We start from the raw sequence: 13,275 nt of genomic DNA, 5'->3' as shown, positions 1-13,275 counted from the left end.
AAACAGATCCAACACAGAGTCCCGAACCGGCAACACATTTTTGCAAACACCTGATCGGACAACACCAACTCCAGGAAGACGGGAGAGCACCTGGCTGAGACATTCCGCTACCACATTCTCCACCCCCGAATGCGAACCGCCTCCAGGGACAGCAAATGCTGCTCGGCCCAAACGCTGGTATACCCTGCCAGAGAATTCAGGGCTCAACCCGGAACCCCCCTGATTATTGACATAGGCGATGGTAGAGGAATTCTCAGTCTGAACAAACGCAGCCCGACCATGTAGGAGGGGAGCAAGCCACAGAAGAGCCTGATCAAAGGCCACCAACTCTCTCCAATTCGAAAATCGACGAAGCGCCTCCATGTTTCACCGCTCCTGCGCAGAGACCCCCAAGGAGGCCCCCCACCTGGAGCTGCTGGTGTTGGTAGTCAGAACCACCCGAGGGGGACGATCCAACTCCACTCCGCTTTAGCAGGGTGGCATTCTACAAACACCAACCTGGATCCTCCCACAGATTGGGCAAAATCTTGACCATCTGCTCGAGAGATTGGGAGGAGGGGAACCAGTGAAGTAGCAGATGTACCACCAGAGGGCGAAGATGGAGTCAGGCCCAGGGGACCAGAAAAAGACACGAAGCCATGTGCCCCAGTAACACCAGGAGCTCTCTCGCCGACACCCTGGATGTCGAAGGACATCTGAAAGGAGAGACTGGAGCCTGAGATCCCTGGCCCCCGGAGGAAGAACCTTCCCACTCATGGTGCAGAACTGAGCCCCAATGAACACCAGGTACTGGGAAGGAGCCAGCTGAGACTTTTCTCTTCTCAGTTGATGAGGAAGCCCCACTCCTGGAGCGACTGACAGACAAGGAGAAGATCCGCTTGAACAGTGCATCAGAGATCCACCTTGATCAGCCAGTCGTCCAAGTATGGGAATAGCTGGGTCCCCTACAGATGCAAATGTGCCACCACCTACGTAAATACCCGTGTGCTCCCTTGAATCAAAAGGCAAGGACCTGGAACTGATAATGGGTCCCACCTACAGAAAACTGGAGGAGCTGTAGATGAGATGGGTGAATGGGCACATAATAGGCATCCTGGAGATCCAGGGAGACCTGCCAATCCCGCTGCCTGACCAGGGGAATGATCTTCTGCAACATCTCCATCCAAAAATCGAGCGCCCCTGATGAATGCATTGAGTTGTTTCAAGTCCAAAATCAGACGGAACCTCCCCGAGACTTCGGGACCAAGAAGACCTGAGAGTAGAACCCCCAGACCCCACTGGTCCCTGGGCACGGTCATAATGGCCCCTTGAACAGAAGGTCAGCAATGGCTGAGGACATGGCCAATTTCTTCAGGGTAGAGTAGTCATGATCCATTATTGCCTAAGAGGAGGAGACAGAAAGTCAATCCAGTAACCTTTACGGACAATCTGCAGGATCCAAGCATCGGAGGGCCACCTTTCCCACATGGGAAGAAATTGATGGAATCGGCCCCCCACCGGCAAAAACTAATGGTCAGGGCTTCACATGACCCACCATGGCTTTGGACCCCTGAGGCATGGACGGAAACCCCTGGAGCGATGATAAGGGCATACCTGCCTCGAGACCCCTGGCTCTGAGGCGCAACCCCCAAAGAACGTCTAACCTGTGGTGCAGGCTTGCGCCGCAACCGGTCTGCGTGCTTGTCTGCCCAGGATACCTGGAAATCATTTTCTTCCAGAGAGTCCCAGAAAGGTTTACTGCCCACAAAAGGGAAGCTTAAAAGCGGCAGCCTTGTGGGAGTAGTCATATTCCCAGTCCCTCAAATGAAGCTTACAGCGAGCAGAAATGCAAGCACCCATGGCCAAGGTGATGCGCCTGACGCCATCATACAACAGATCTGAACGCAGCTGTACTTGTCGCTGCATGTCTTCCAGCACTGGAGCTCAGACAGAGCCATCTTCCATCGCCTTACAGTGAAGCCGGAAGCCCTCTAGAATCATCTCTGCCGTATACGAGCCGTAGACGTTAACTTGCAGCACCAGATGGGATCCCATATGAGCTTTCTTCAAGGCGGTATTTGACCTTCGGTCTACTGAGTCCCAAAGATCAGCCATCTCTGCAGCCATGGTGGAAAATCCCACCAAACTGGACAAAATATCGTCTACAGCCATTGTGTCTGGAAGAAATTCCTCCGCCCCCTTCAAAGGGTAGAGTTGCGCCATGAAGCGCGGCATGGAGATGTGCTCGAGGTCCTTCCATTCACGTAGCACTTTGGTCCTTATATCCGATATCAGGGGGAAGACCCAGCTTTGAAGTGTGCTTATATTGTCGCATCCCCCCTCCACGGGGTCAGAAAAACCCACTGAGTCCCAAACCTGGGATATAACTACCTCCATTTCATCCCAGGACAAATATTTCCCCTCAGCCTCCTCATCGGACCGCCATCGCACAGATGAATGGACGGAAGCAGAGGACGTGGATGGGGAAGAGGAGGATGAAGAGACAGAAGAGTGGCTGGTCCGATGCCTGCACCTGCACCTGCCCCGGACATTCGTATGCTCTGTAATGCCTTGCTTCATCAGCACCTTAATCTCCCTCTGGGATAAAGAGAACTTCAAAGACATGGCCTGTTTATGTTTCTTTCTGGCGTGGTGCCTGTCAGGACTTGGAGAACTCACTGGAGAGTCCACATGCTTGTGTTTAGCTGTCCGTTTACCCATCAGAACAGCCAAAACCAATCCTGCAGCTACACGCCTGTGTGAAACCTGTTTTATCACCCTAGGAAGGAAACGGGAACCACAGAGAAACTCGATGCCACCCAGATATGCAGATCGCCCCCTCCCCAGACCAGGCTGCCGGAGAGGAAGTCAAGTAATATCCCAGTTGAAACACAGCGAGGCCCCACCCCCAACCAGGCACCGGAAGGAAGGGGGAGCAGCCCTGCCACAGAAACCAGAAGGCATTCGGGCCCCGCCAATGGCTAGTGCACAACCCGGATAAAAAGGAAGCGCATGTGCAGCGACAATCGCCTTGAAGCAGCACCCAAAGCCCCGCAGGGGGCCCATGCTAGGCTTGTATGCTCAACCGGACCCCAACCTCCACATGGAACTCTGGAGCCCGCATCTTACCGGGTACACACCGCCGCCCCGCAGGAGAACGCCACCACGGAAGACTGTGCCACGATGTTTCCCAGAGCCCCGCTCCAGGAATAACCAGTCCCTATCAGAGATAGGAGAAAAATAACTGGTGTATTGTGGGTAAGTAGGAGGTTTATCCCTGCAAGAATAAAAAGACATCCTGTATGAGAGGCAGAGCCTCATAGGTGAGTACTGTGATGAGGGAGAGGGAAGTGGAATTAATGCATCTTAGACGACCGCCATTACCTTCAACAATTGCCACCCCCTTCCCCCCCCACAGCATACAGCTTCATACACCTTCCCATTTCTTGGCACAAACCCTTCACACCTCTTAAGGGACATGAAAAAGACGAAAGCCACCCCTCCCAATAAGTACCTACACAAACAGCTGTACCTGCAGAAATTTCACATTAATCTGTTGCTTAAATGCAGAACACAAACGCTGATCACTGTGGGAGTAGGGCTCAGAAATGAGCGATACCCCCCCCCCCCCAAGTAGGGTACTGAAAAAAGTAAGTGCAAGCTGGAGGCTGCAAGATAACTCAACGGGGTGTGACTTTAGAGCATATCCAGCGGGTCGAGGTTAACATCCCCAGGAAGAGGGCAGCAAATAACAAAGATGCCCTTCGCTGCCATCTAGTAAGGGTTCTCAGATGAGAAACGGTGGCTTAATATTTCCAAAAAGTAGAGCGTTTTCGCTCACTTCGATCACTGTCTTTAAGGTGTGTTGTTTTCAATTTGGTGCAATCAATCATGAGGAGTAATTGAGCAGAATCCAGTGGCCTTCTTTTATCACTCAGATCTATGTGAGCAAAGTCAGGACATTCCACAGCTGGAAGCAAGTAGACAATGTACTGGGGTCCTAACCGCCTCCTCCCCTACCCTCTGCCACCCCCTCTGCTGTAGCAAGCATTGGCAAAAATGAAAGCAAACTTGTATACTGAAAGAAATGAGTGTGTTGATTCACGTTGCAGGGGGCATCTTGGTGCTGCATGCTCCGCCTATAGGTATGATATGCCATTTATAACGCGCCTATACACAAGTGTTTCAAGGCGTAACGAGGCAAGGGAGGGGAACAGAGGGAAGACAGAGACAGCGATTTTACTAGGCCAGGTGACATTGAGATCGCGCAAGTGCAGGGGTGCAGGTTTAACATTTTTGGTGTTTCAAAGGGAACATAACATGCTGTTGCTGCTTTTGTGCAGTGAGCCTCATAGAGGAATTGGACTGTTAGGAAATAAGCTCAGTCTGTTATGCATCTTTCACAAAGATTGATATTTAATGTTTATAGCGCATTTCCCTGTCCTAGTGAAAATGTGTTAGCTTAATTTATTTTATTTTGCCATTTATAAAGCGTACAAAACCCTGGGGTGTCTAGGCGCTGTTGGCTTCTTAAGAAAATGGTTAAGTAAGTGCTTGAACAAGGTAATGCAAAAGTCAATTCCGTGGGCAGGTACATGGAGCCATACCCCATGTTGCAGGGCGGCAGCACAGTCAATTCAAAGGACAAGAATTGGTATAATAGCAAGGGTACTCGCCCTGGAGCATCTTGGTAGCCGACAGAGAGCAGAAAGGGGCCTTGGAAGTGGGCCTTTGGTGAGGGGGCCAGCTAAAGCCTGCCGGTCCCCAGTTGGTCAGAAAGGCACTCCGTCAACCAATCCGAGTGCAGGATGTACAAGGATTGCACAACAAAGCTTGCAAGAGCGCAGGAATAAGGCGGCGGCCATCTTACTAATGCTGTGTGAATCCTAGAGAAAATGCAGGCAGCAGACACCAAAAGCAAGAAAATGCTGCAAGAAGCAGCTTGAGGGCGAAGTAGAAGTATCCATCCAGCGTGCTGCTAAATGTCTAGTTATTGACATATGTATCAAAACTGCATATTCTAGGCTGGAATTCAAGCTATGACTAAGCCTCACACCTCAAAAACTCTAAATCAGTACTCGAACCTAGTGCCATCACTTCTCAGCAGGTCTGCTGTACTTTTAATGGAATAGTAATAACATCTATCTTAGAAGGGATGCTACTGGCACAGTACTGACCTTTCTCAACAGGGCTGTGATACCCCACTTCATAATGTGAACACTGCTCAAGGTTCAATGGCTTTACCTAATTTCTGAACAGTGATTCTTGCAGTTCCTTGTGCCGAGTCACGAGTCACGGGTGGTATAGCTCAGTGGCAACGCGTCATCTTGGAAGCAAGACAACGCAGAGCAGCACAGGTTTAAATCCCGGGTCCGCGTTCAGAAACCTCTTCGGTATTAAGCGTGTTATAAATAACCTATAATATTATTATCATTATATTATGTTGGCTCAGGTGTGGGGATGTAACTCCTAGGAGTGGAGTGTGGTGTGTGGGGAACTGCTGCAAACCCTCCTCTGCGGGCAACACCTCCCGCAAAGTTAAGATGGATGACTATGACCAGGGCTTTGGCGGAGGAGGGGCGAGATGTGTCCCAGAGAGCTATGCCAGTGTAGTATCTGGGTTTACGGGTAATATGTAGGAAGCACGCAGTATGAAATTAGATGTAGCTTTATTATGGTGCAGGGTATAAAGTATGAAGGAGGGAGAGAGGTTGGGTAAAAGCATCCTTAAAGCTAGGACTCCCATCCTGAATGTCCCAACTGACATCCCCGGAGCACTGAGGTAACTAAGGGTTCCACTACCGCTAACATTCTATGGGCTAAGCAGCACACTACAGCCAGCAACGGTGGAAAAGGAGCTTGCCAGTGGAGGGACATCCCCAGGCTCACGTTTCTTCCTGCTTGCCGTCGAGGTACTCATCAGTAAATGTGATTTTCGCAAATAGAAAATCTGTCCCCCTTATACAGCCTCCATATATCTTCTCCTGCTGTTGAAGAAGATGGCCTCAATGAGCAAAGCTATGCTTCGTTTGTGCTGTGGGTGGATCGGGGTGAGCTTTCGTACTTGGGGAGCAGTATTTCCCCTGGTTGGATCCCCGGAAGTGGGAGGCACCAACATCTCCTTCCAGCTGAATTCTGTACCCCTTCCTTCCCTCGGGACAAGAGTTCTAGTTATGCTGTGTTATGTTATGTTATGTTATGCTTGTAACACACCTTAACCCGCAGGCATCAGGCCGCACATATAGCAAAAGACAAATGACTGATGAAGCCAACAAACCATGTTTAAGGAAAAGGCTAATGGATGAAAAAGATAGGAGTCATAAAGGCGAAAGTCTATTTGTTTGAATAGACGTGTCTTGAGCCTTTTCCGGAAAGTTTGGAGGTTCTTCTCTAAGTGCATTTCCACTGGGAGGTCATTCCAGGCCAGAGTGGCCAGGACTGGAAAGGAGCGACCTTTGCCCCGGCTTCTTTTGATACATGGGCAGATTAGACGGAGGGTATTATTAGATCTAGTTAATCTTCCTGGAGCTTGGGGGGTGAGACAGTTTTTCAAATAGGTGGGAGCATGTCCGTGTAAGCATCTGTGTGCTAGGGTCAGGATTTTAAAAGAGATCCGCAATTAACTGGTAGCCAGTGAAGCTCCCTCCTGGCCTTAGTTATATGTTCTCGCCTGGACACACCTTTGATAATACGGACTGCATCATTTTGTAAAACTTGGAGTCTTTGTATGCAATTTTTACTTGCTCCCCCTAACGGAGCATTGCAGTAGTCGATTCGAGGCATAATTATGCCTCTGATCAGGGTCTCACAGTTCTTGTTTGCAACATATGGCTAACCAGTCTAAGTAGTCTCAGATGGTAGTGTGACTTTTTGATGACATTTGCTACATGTGTATCAGCGCTGAAAGATTTATCCATTATCACCCCAAGGGTTTTGACCTGATCTAAGATTGTGGTGGGATGACCATCAATTGTAAACTCCATGTATGCTGGCCCCAGTTTCAGCATTGCCTGTAGGGATCCGAAAATCAACATTTCGGTTTTACCGCTGTTAAGGCACAGCCAATGTTGGGTCATCCATTTCTTTTATGATTAGATAAATCTTCGGTACCGTTTTTTGGTCCTCAGTGAAATTTCTGCTTAACTCCACCAATAGCTGAGGCATCGTCAGCATAATTGGCAAACATGACTCCTGCTTTGTCAAGATTGTCACACAGAGGGCTTAGAAAAATGTTGAATATTGCAGGGGACCAACATGCTCCCTGTGGCACGCCAGAAGGAGTTGTCCTGCCATGTTGACCCTGAGCTCGGCGATGAGAGTATACACCCCCATTGATCTTGGGCCAGCCCCTGATTGCGAGGTGGTGGGGTGAGTTTGTGAAATGGCTGTTTCCTGTGGTGCCAGCTGCGTGTTCCTAAGAAGCCTGGAGAATTGGCATGGTAGATGTCCATGCTTATAATCAAGGAGTGCTGCTGGGACGTCCCCAGTGGCCCCTGCTTATTATCTCCAGTGCTCTGAGGGGTTCTATACTAAATTAACGAAGCAGTGAACAACGCATCCTTGTAAAGTGAAGCTGAAAGCTTTGCATTTTGAAAATAAATCTCGACTGCACTCAACTGATAATCGTCCCCTGCTTTCCATTTAATAGAAGTGGGGGACACCCCTGCTCCCCTTGATCGGCATTTTGTGATTTGAGATTTACGTCCATGCCGAATGCACACTAAAGGAGCATTCAGCATTTTGCAACCATTATTTTTGGGTATTACCTCTCTTGAGGACATAAAGCAACCACTTTTAAGAAGTCATCTGTCAGCCGCCACATCAGTGTACTTGGTTCTTGGAATGTTGATCTAAACTGGCGGGACTGCTGCACGGAAAAGGTGAACTACCTCTTCCTATAGCAGGGTCCCGCCTACCTCTGCAGTCTTTGGGAATCATCACACGCCTTGCCAGATAAAGTAAACCCACACAGTCCATTGATCTGCAGCGCTGCTGGGACAAGAGCGCAACCACTAAACAAAGTCAAGCGTCCACAAACCTCCACATTTGGAACTTAACTGTTGGGTTTTGAAGAACAGGTCAAGAGAGAAAACACGAGAATTAAAACTAACTTGAGGGAGTGGAAGGCGAGGAGATGTACTCTATGTACAGCAACTCGTTCAAGAAATTCTTGTCTGACCTGCAATGGCACATTTATGCTGAATTGAAGGAAATAAAAACACCTGGTTTGCTTTAATGGCTCTGAGCTCCAGCTGAGTTGAGACTTTGCTGAGAGCATGCTGTCCAAGAGAAGAGCCCTGACACCATTAACCATAGAGTTCAGCAACAGGCACATCAAATAGAAATGTCTCTTTCCATTTGAGGTAATTTCACATCGTGTAAGGAAGGCGACCCTATTCCACACTTGCAGGAGGGTTATCTGCCTGCCACATAGGAAGATAAACAACTGGAAAGGGAAAGACCTAGAAGAGGGTAGCAAGTGGGTGGCCATGCCAGAAAACTACCAAGTTGACAATCCCCCATCACAACCTTTCTATTGTGGGATATGCTGTCGATCTAGGGCCCTCAGATCTATAGGTGCCCTTAACAATAATTCTTCACGAGTTCTTAGTCCATGGTTGGAGCGCCCTCACTTTCCTGACCCCTTAGTGTAAGTTACACACCAGACAAGAGTGTCATTGCTCTGGGTAGCACAGAGAATGCTGCACATCCTGTTTGTATGTTTTCATGGTTCATTAGGTGTGAGCAGGCGGGGGGGGGGCGTATTGATCCACTAATTCATATTTCTCATTCTCTGTGTGTGCACTGACGCCTACATCAAGGCTCTTTGTTTTGTCAAAAGTGGCTGGTTTGCGATGGGGTGCCTGAAGAGGTAGGGCTGGGCGGTGGATTTTTTGTTAGCTGGACGCTGCTGATGTCCATATGATAAACTTAAACTCCCCATCAAAAAAGAAGCAACCTTTGGTGCTGTTTGCTGGGATAGAGGCTTGATGTGTTCTGCTCGCCGGAGACACATATTGTGAGATCCGACCATTCTAGGTTCGTGCACAACCAAGCTCCTCAAATCACTCATGCCTCCAAACATCTAAAACCTGTGCAGTGGCCTGGGCTTTCCATGATGAAAAGCCTTTTTAAATTGACGACCAAGAGCTATTTATAGAGGGCAGATATATTGGTGGGGTTGTTCTTTCATTATCATTTGGGGTTATACGCCCCGAGTTCCCAACAAGTTGTCTTTATGCCTGGTGTATTTAATAAGATCACAGATGTATCCGTAGGGCAGGGAATCCTAAAGGGAGATTTTAATTTGGTTATGTACCCTGATTTGGGCAGATTGTGCCCGGATCCTCTCATAGCAACACGTTGCCATGGTCTCCTAGACTTAAACCTGCAGAAGGGGGCTTGCTGGGTGTCTGGAATGTGTTACTGGCAAAGTATTGGACTGCACCTCACCTTTTATCCAATGTCTATTCTAGAATTGATTTTATTTTCATTGCAACCTTCTTCTCTGCAAAGTAGTGGACACCTGAATCGGTCCAATCACCATCTGCAACCAGTGCTTTTATCTCTTGATCTTTCTCACGCAGGGGTGCTCGATGTTCATTTCTGGGGAGATACTGAGTCAGGAGTTGAGTTATAAAATTATCAATTGTCCCCATCAACCCCCTGAACATATGGGCTTAGCCAACACTTTTGATATCTTGAAGGTGTCCATGGGAGGGGAACTAATGGCGGTGGTAGCAGAGAGGTGATGGCTTTCTCTTCTGGCGGAACATCATCGTCTGAGCCCGATAGAATTTCTAGATTCGCACTATAACACTGAACCAAGCCATAAATTACTGAGACAATGGAGGACAGTCAGAGGCCACATTGGTCTGTCATCGTGCAAGAAAGCGTAAAGGGCGCTCCTTTTCCACCATCAAATATTGTACCTAAAATCCAACAAATTGGATAACCTATTGCCCACAAAGCTCAGATAAAACCAGGTTTCTCAACCACATCAAATGTTTGTTTTGTTTTTTTATTAATGCTTATTAAACAAACTGTGAGAAAAGAAACGCAAACCACATTGTGCATAAAATGAAATCCTAGTGGGTTAGCTAGCCTGTGCTACACCCTATTTCAGTTTTGGAGCTCTCGAGTTTTGTGATTACTAGTTGCTGGCTTAAATAGCGGGTGCCAGACCCATGCTGATGAATACATGTTTCTGTTTGTTTTCCAAAAGAATGCGTGAGTATCCAAAATCAACGTAATGCCTGTTCGCTCTCAATATTCAAATATTCTTTGACAATGTCTTGCAGAATTGGTGCTTAAGCATAGGTTTCACCAGGTCCAGGTGATGTTTGCTGGTATTATTTACCAGGCATATATGTAACCGGGAAAAAAACACTCCCCTTCGAGATTTGGCAATGCTCCAAACACTCTTATTCGTTTGTGACTGCAAACGTCTGGCTTTTGGGGTTGGACCGTTGCTGGTTCAGAAAGGATTGTAGGCTCCACTTTGACCATCTTTGTAATGAATATTATGTTTGGAGTGGATCAAACTACATGTGCCGAATGCAATGCTAAAACCAGGACTGGGCTACAGTCTCCTGAATGAATGTATCATGTGGGCTGTGCGGGGATTTGATGCTCTATTCCTCTGTCACAATAGTAAACGCCATTCAGGGTTTTGCCTAGAGTCCGATAAGCTGGGAAATGCTGAAAGAGGAGCATCATAGATCTACCAGACTCTCTTGCGGCTACTGAGGAAAGTTATATCTTAGCATGTCCACTGAGTTTATTTTTAGAGCAGGCAGTGGGGAGAATAGGGGGTACATTTTCCTGATGGCCTGCACATTTCCTTTCAGCACCTTATCAACTGTTAACATCACCAAAGACACATTTTCAGAAACATATCGTTTTTTTTTACAATGCCCCGCATATGTGCAGAAATCCGAAGAGCAGGTACCAATTCAGTAACATACATTTGATTACAACAATTGGATTATTTTAGTTCCATTTGAGACTCTAGAAATAAGGTTTGCTTTAAGCAAATGAATACCAATGCAAATGTGTGTCTTTTGTGCTTACACAGATCACGTTGGTATTCATTTTCCTTGGGATATTGACCCTTCCACAATTTAAGGCCCGAAGCAAACTTGGCTGCGGGTCATTATCCCACGATGATGACCCCTCGCTCGGTCTATAAAGCTATAATATACTACTCACAACATTCGCTTGAAGTAACTTTATCCACATGCTCTAATACATTTTTGGCAGTGGCCACATTTACTAGTGCCGCAGTTTATTAGCGTTCGAGTAAATACCCTGTTAATTGCCAAGCTACCTTTCTGCATTCTGTGTACAGGCACACATTTTCAAAGTGATTTCTCTCGTCTTAGTATTAGGCACTGGGCCTAATACTAATATTGAGACTTAGTCTTTCTGGAATCAACTTACTCTTTACAGTTGCATAGCATCCCCATAATATTACATTTCCAATTAAACATTTTAAGCATGCATTTGCTTTTTTCCCTCACAGGGCCATGATCTAAATGTTGGCCATAGCCTAATGACGGTTATGCCCTAAGAGGGCACCGTCTGACCCAAACATTACACCATGTGACCCTGCAAGCAGTTATTTGAGTCACCCTGCATGGTGTTAGAAGGCATTGTTTGCATCCATTCTGCAAATTGTAAATGCATTTCTCTGAGGTTTGCAAACAAATAATTCTCTCACTCAATCTATAAACAATTAAGGGGGTAATTCATGGATTATTTGCACCGAAAAAAATGTGATTTGTGCGCCTTTCTGCCCGCAAATCCCTGTTTAACAAATGGGGATTGGCAGGCAGAATGGCGCACAAATCACGTTTTTTTTCAGCGCAAATAATCCATGAATTACCCCCTAAATCAGTGAGTACATCTGTCAATAAATCCCTTATGTGAAAAGGGGAGGAGGTGATGGCACCAATATTGTTTCCTGTCGATTTGCATAGAATTAAAGAGCATTGTGGGAAAATAAGAATGGCCAGAGAATTTTATATTTGAAATATGTCTGTGATAGTGAGTCAAGCATGCCACCCTTCTGAACATGTAATGCACTCTCGGCTCTCTGCTAATTTAATTTGCCACAATTCTCACTCTAACAGTAAAATGTCTGCCAACCGCAAGAGATATATACTCCTTCGAAGAGCATTGGCTTATGGATTCTGTTGGAGCGAAGACCAACCTTTCATTCTCCATAACGATTCACAGAGCTTGGAACTCAACCATTCCATCCTCCTGCTTACTGCTAGTTTCTGGGCGCATGGTACAAATTCCACGGGCTGCTTATGTGCGACAGACTTAACTGTGTCTCGGGAGCAGTTTTTGGAGCCTGCTTAGGCTCTGCCCCTGCTAGTGCACTTAAAGCCCGGAATAGTTGTTACTATTAATAATTTAACGATGCTTATTAGAGTCGTATTTGGATAGGCCTCAATTGTGGAGGGACGTACAACCAGTGAGCAAATATTAGGTTAATTAATTTGTAACACGCCACCATGGCTGGGCATATGGGCGCACAGTTAACACGGATATCCAAACGAGAAACATACATGCAGTGCTTTAAGTGGGCCGGGGCCTGCCGGGGCCGGGCCCCGCCAGTCTCCAAAAAGTGGGGCTGAGCCGGGGCCCTGCCGGGGCCCCCCGTCCCACCACGCCATGGCAGGACGCATTATCCCGTCACGGCCGCAGCCGCGACGGGAGATGTGCCCGCCAGTGTAACGTTAGGCAAGTGGACAGAAGTGCCAGCCAGCCACAGCGTCGCTGAGGCTGGCTGGCACTTCTGTCAGTCACTGTAACTTCCCTGATGACCCCCCATCTGAGGGGTCATCAGGGAAGTTACAGTTCCTTTGTTTGCCCTCGCCCGGTCACTGACCCTCTGTGAACCTGCAGGCTCCATGATCTAATATGTAGATTATACCACGGAGCCCGCGGGTTCCCAGAGGGTGAAAGACGCCTTGGGCTCTGTGATCTCTGCTCAGAGCAGCGATCACTGAGCCCGAGGTGCCTGTCTCCTTTGGCAAAACTTTATAAAAGATGCCTTGAAATGTGTACATTTCAAGCCATCTTTTCTAAACGTAGAAATATTTCTACGTTTATAACAGACGGCTTGAAACGTACACAATTCAAGGCATTTTTTATAAAGCTTTGTGGACGGATAAAACCACCTTGGGTTTTGTCTGTCCTCAACGCTTTATAAAAGATGAGCTTGTACGTTTCAAGCCGTCTTTTATGAACATAGAAATATGTTACAAATGTCTATGTTTATAA

At 47.4% G+C, this 13,275-nt stretch overlaps 1 protein-coding gene and 1 long non-coding RNA gene across 5 annotated transcripts in view; one reads left to right on the top strand and one right to left on the bottom strand.

The window, feature by feature from the left end:
- The window catches only part of LOC138492152 (uncharacterized), a 181,652-nt gene that overhangs the window by 44,416 nt on the left and 123,961 nt on the right, over positions 1–13,275 (bottom strand). The gene's annotated exons all lie outside the window — the stretch shown is intronic.
- LOC138492150 (synergin gamma-like) overlaps positions 1–13,275 on the top strand; it is a 102,303-nt gene that overhangs the window by 9,971 nt on the left and 79,057 nt on the right. The window contains exon 1 of one of the 4 annotated variants that reach the window (XM_069619152.1): positions 2,915–3,237. The exons of the other annotated variants lie outside the window; for them this stretch is intronic. The gene's annotated coding sequence lies outside the window, so the exon portion shown is untranslated. Of the gene's footprint in view, positions 1–2,914; positions 3,238–13,275 lie in introns of those variants that run through there. 4 annotated transcript variants of the gene reach the window in all.

The sequence above is a fragment of the Ambystoma mexicanum genome, chromosome 10 (assembly GCF_040938575.1).
Source record: "Ambystoma mexicanum isolate Mex_15411 chromosome 10, UKY_AmexF1_1, whole genome shotgun sequence".
Lineage (NCBI taxonomy): Eukaryota > Metazoa > Chordata > Amphibia > Caudata > Ambystomatidae > Ambystoma > Ambystoma mexicanum.
Note: the sequence above shows the minus strand (reverse complement) of the source record. Positions and strands in the feature narration are given on the sequence as shown.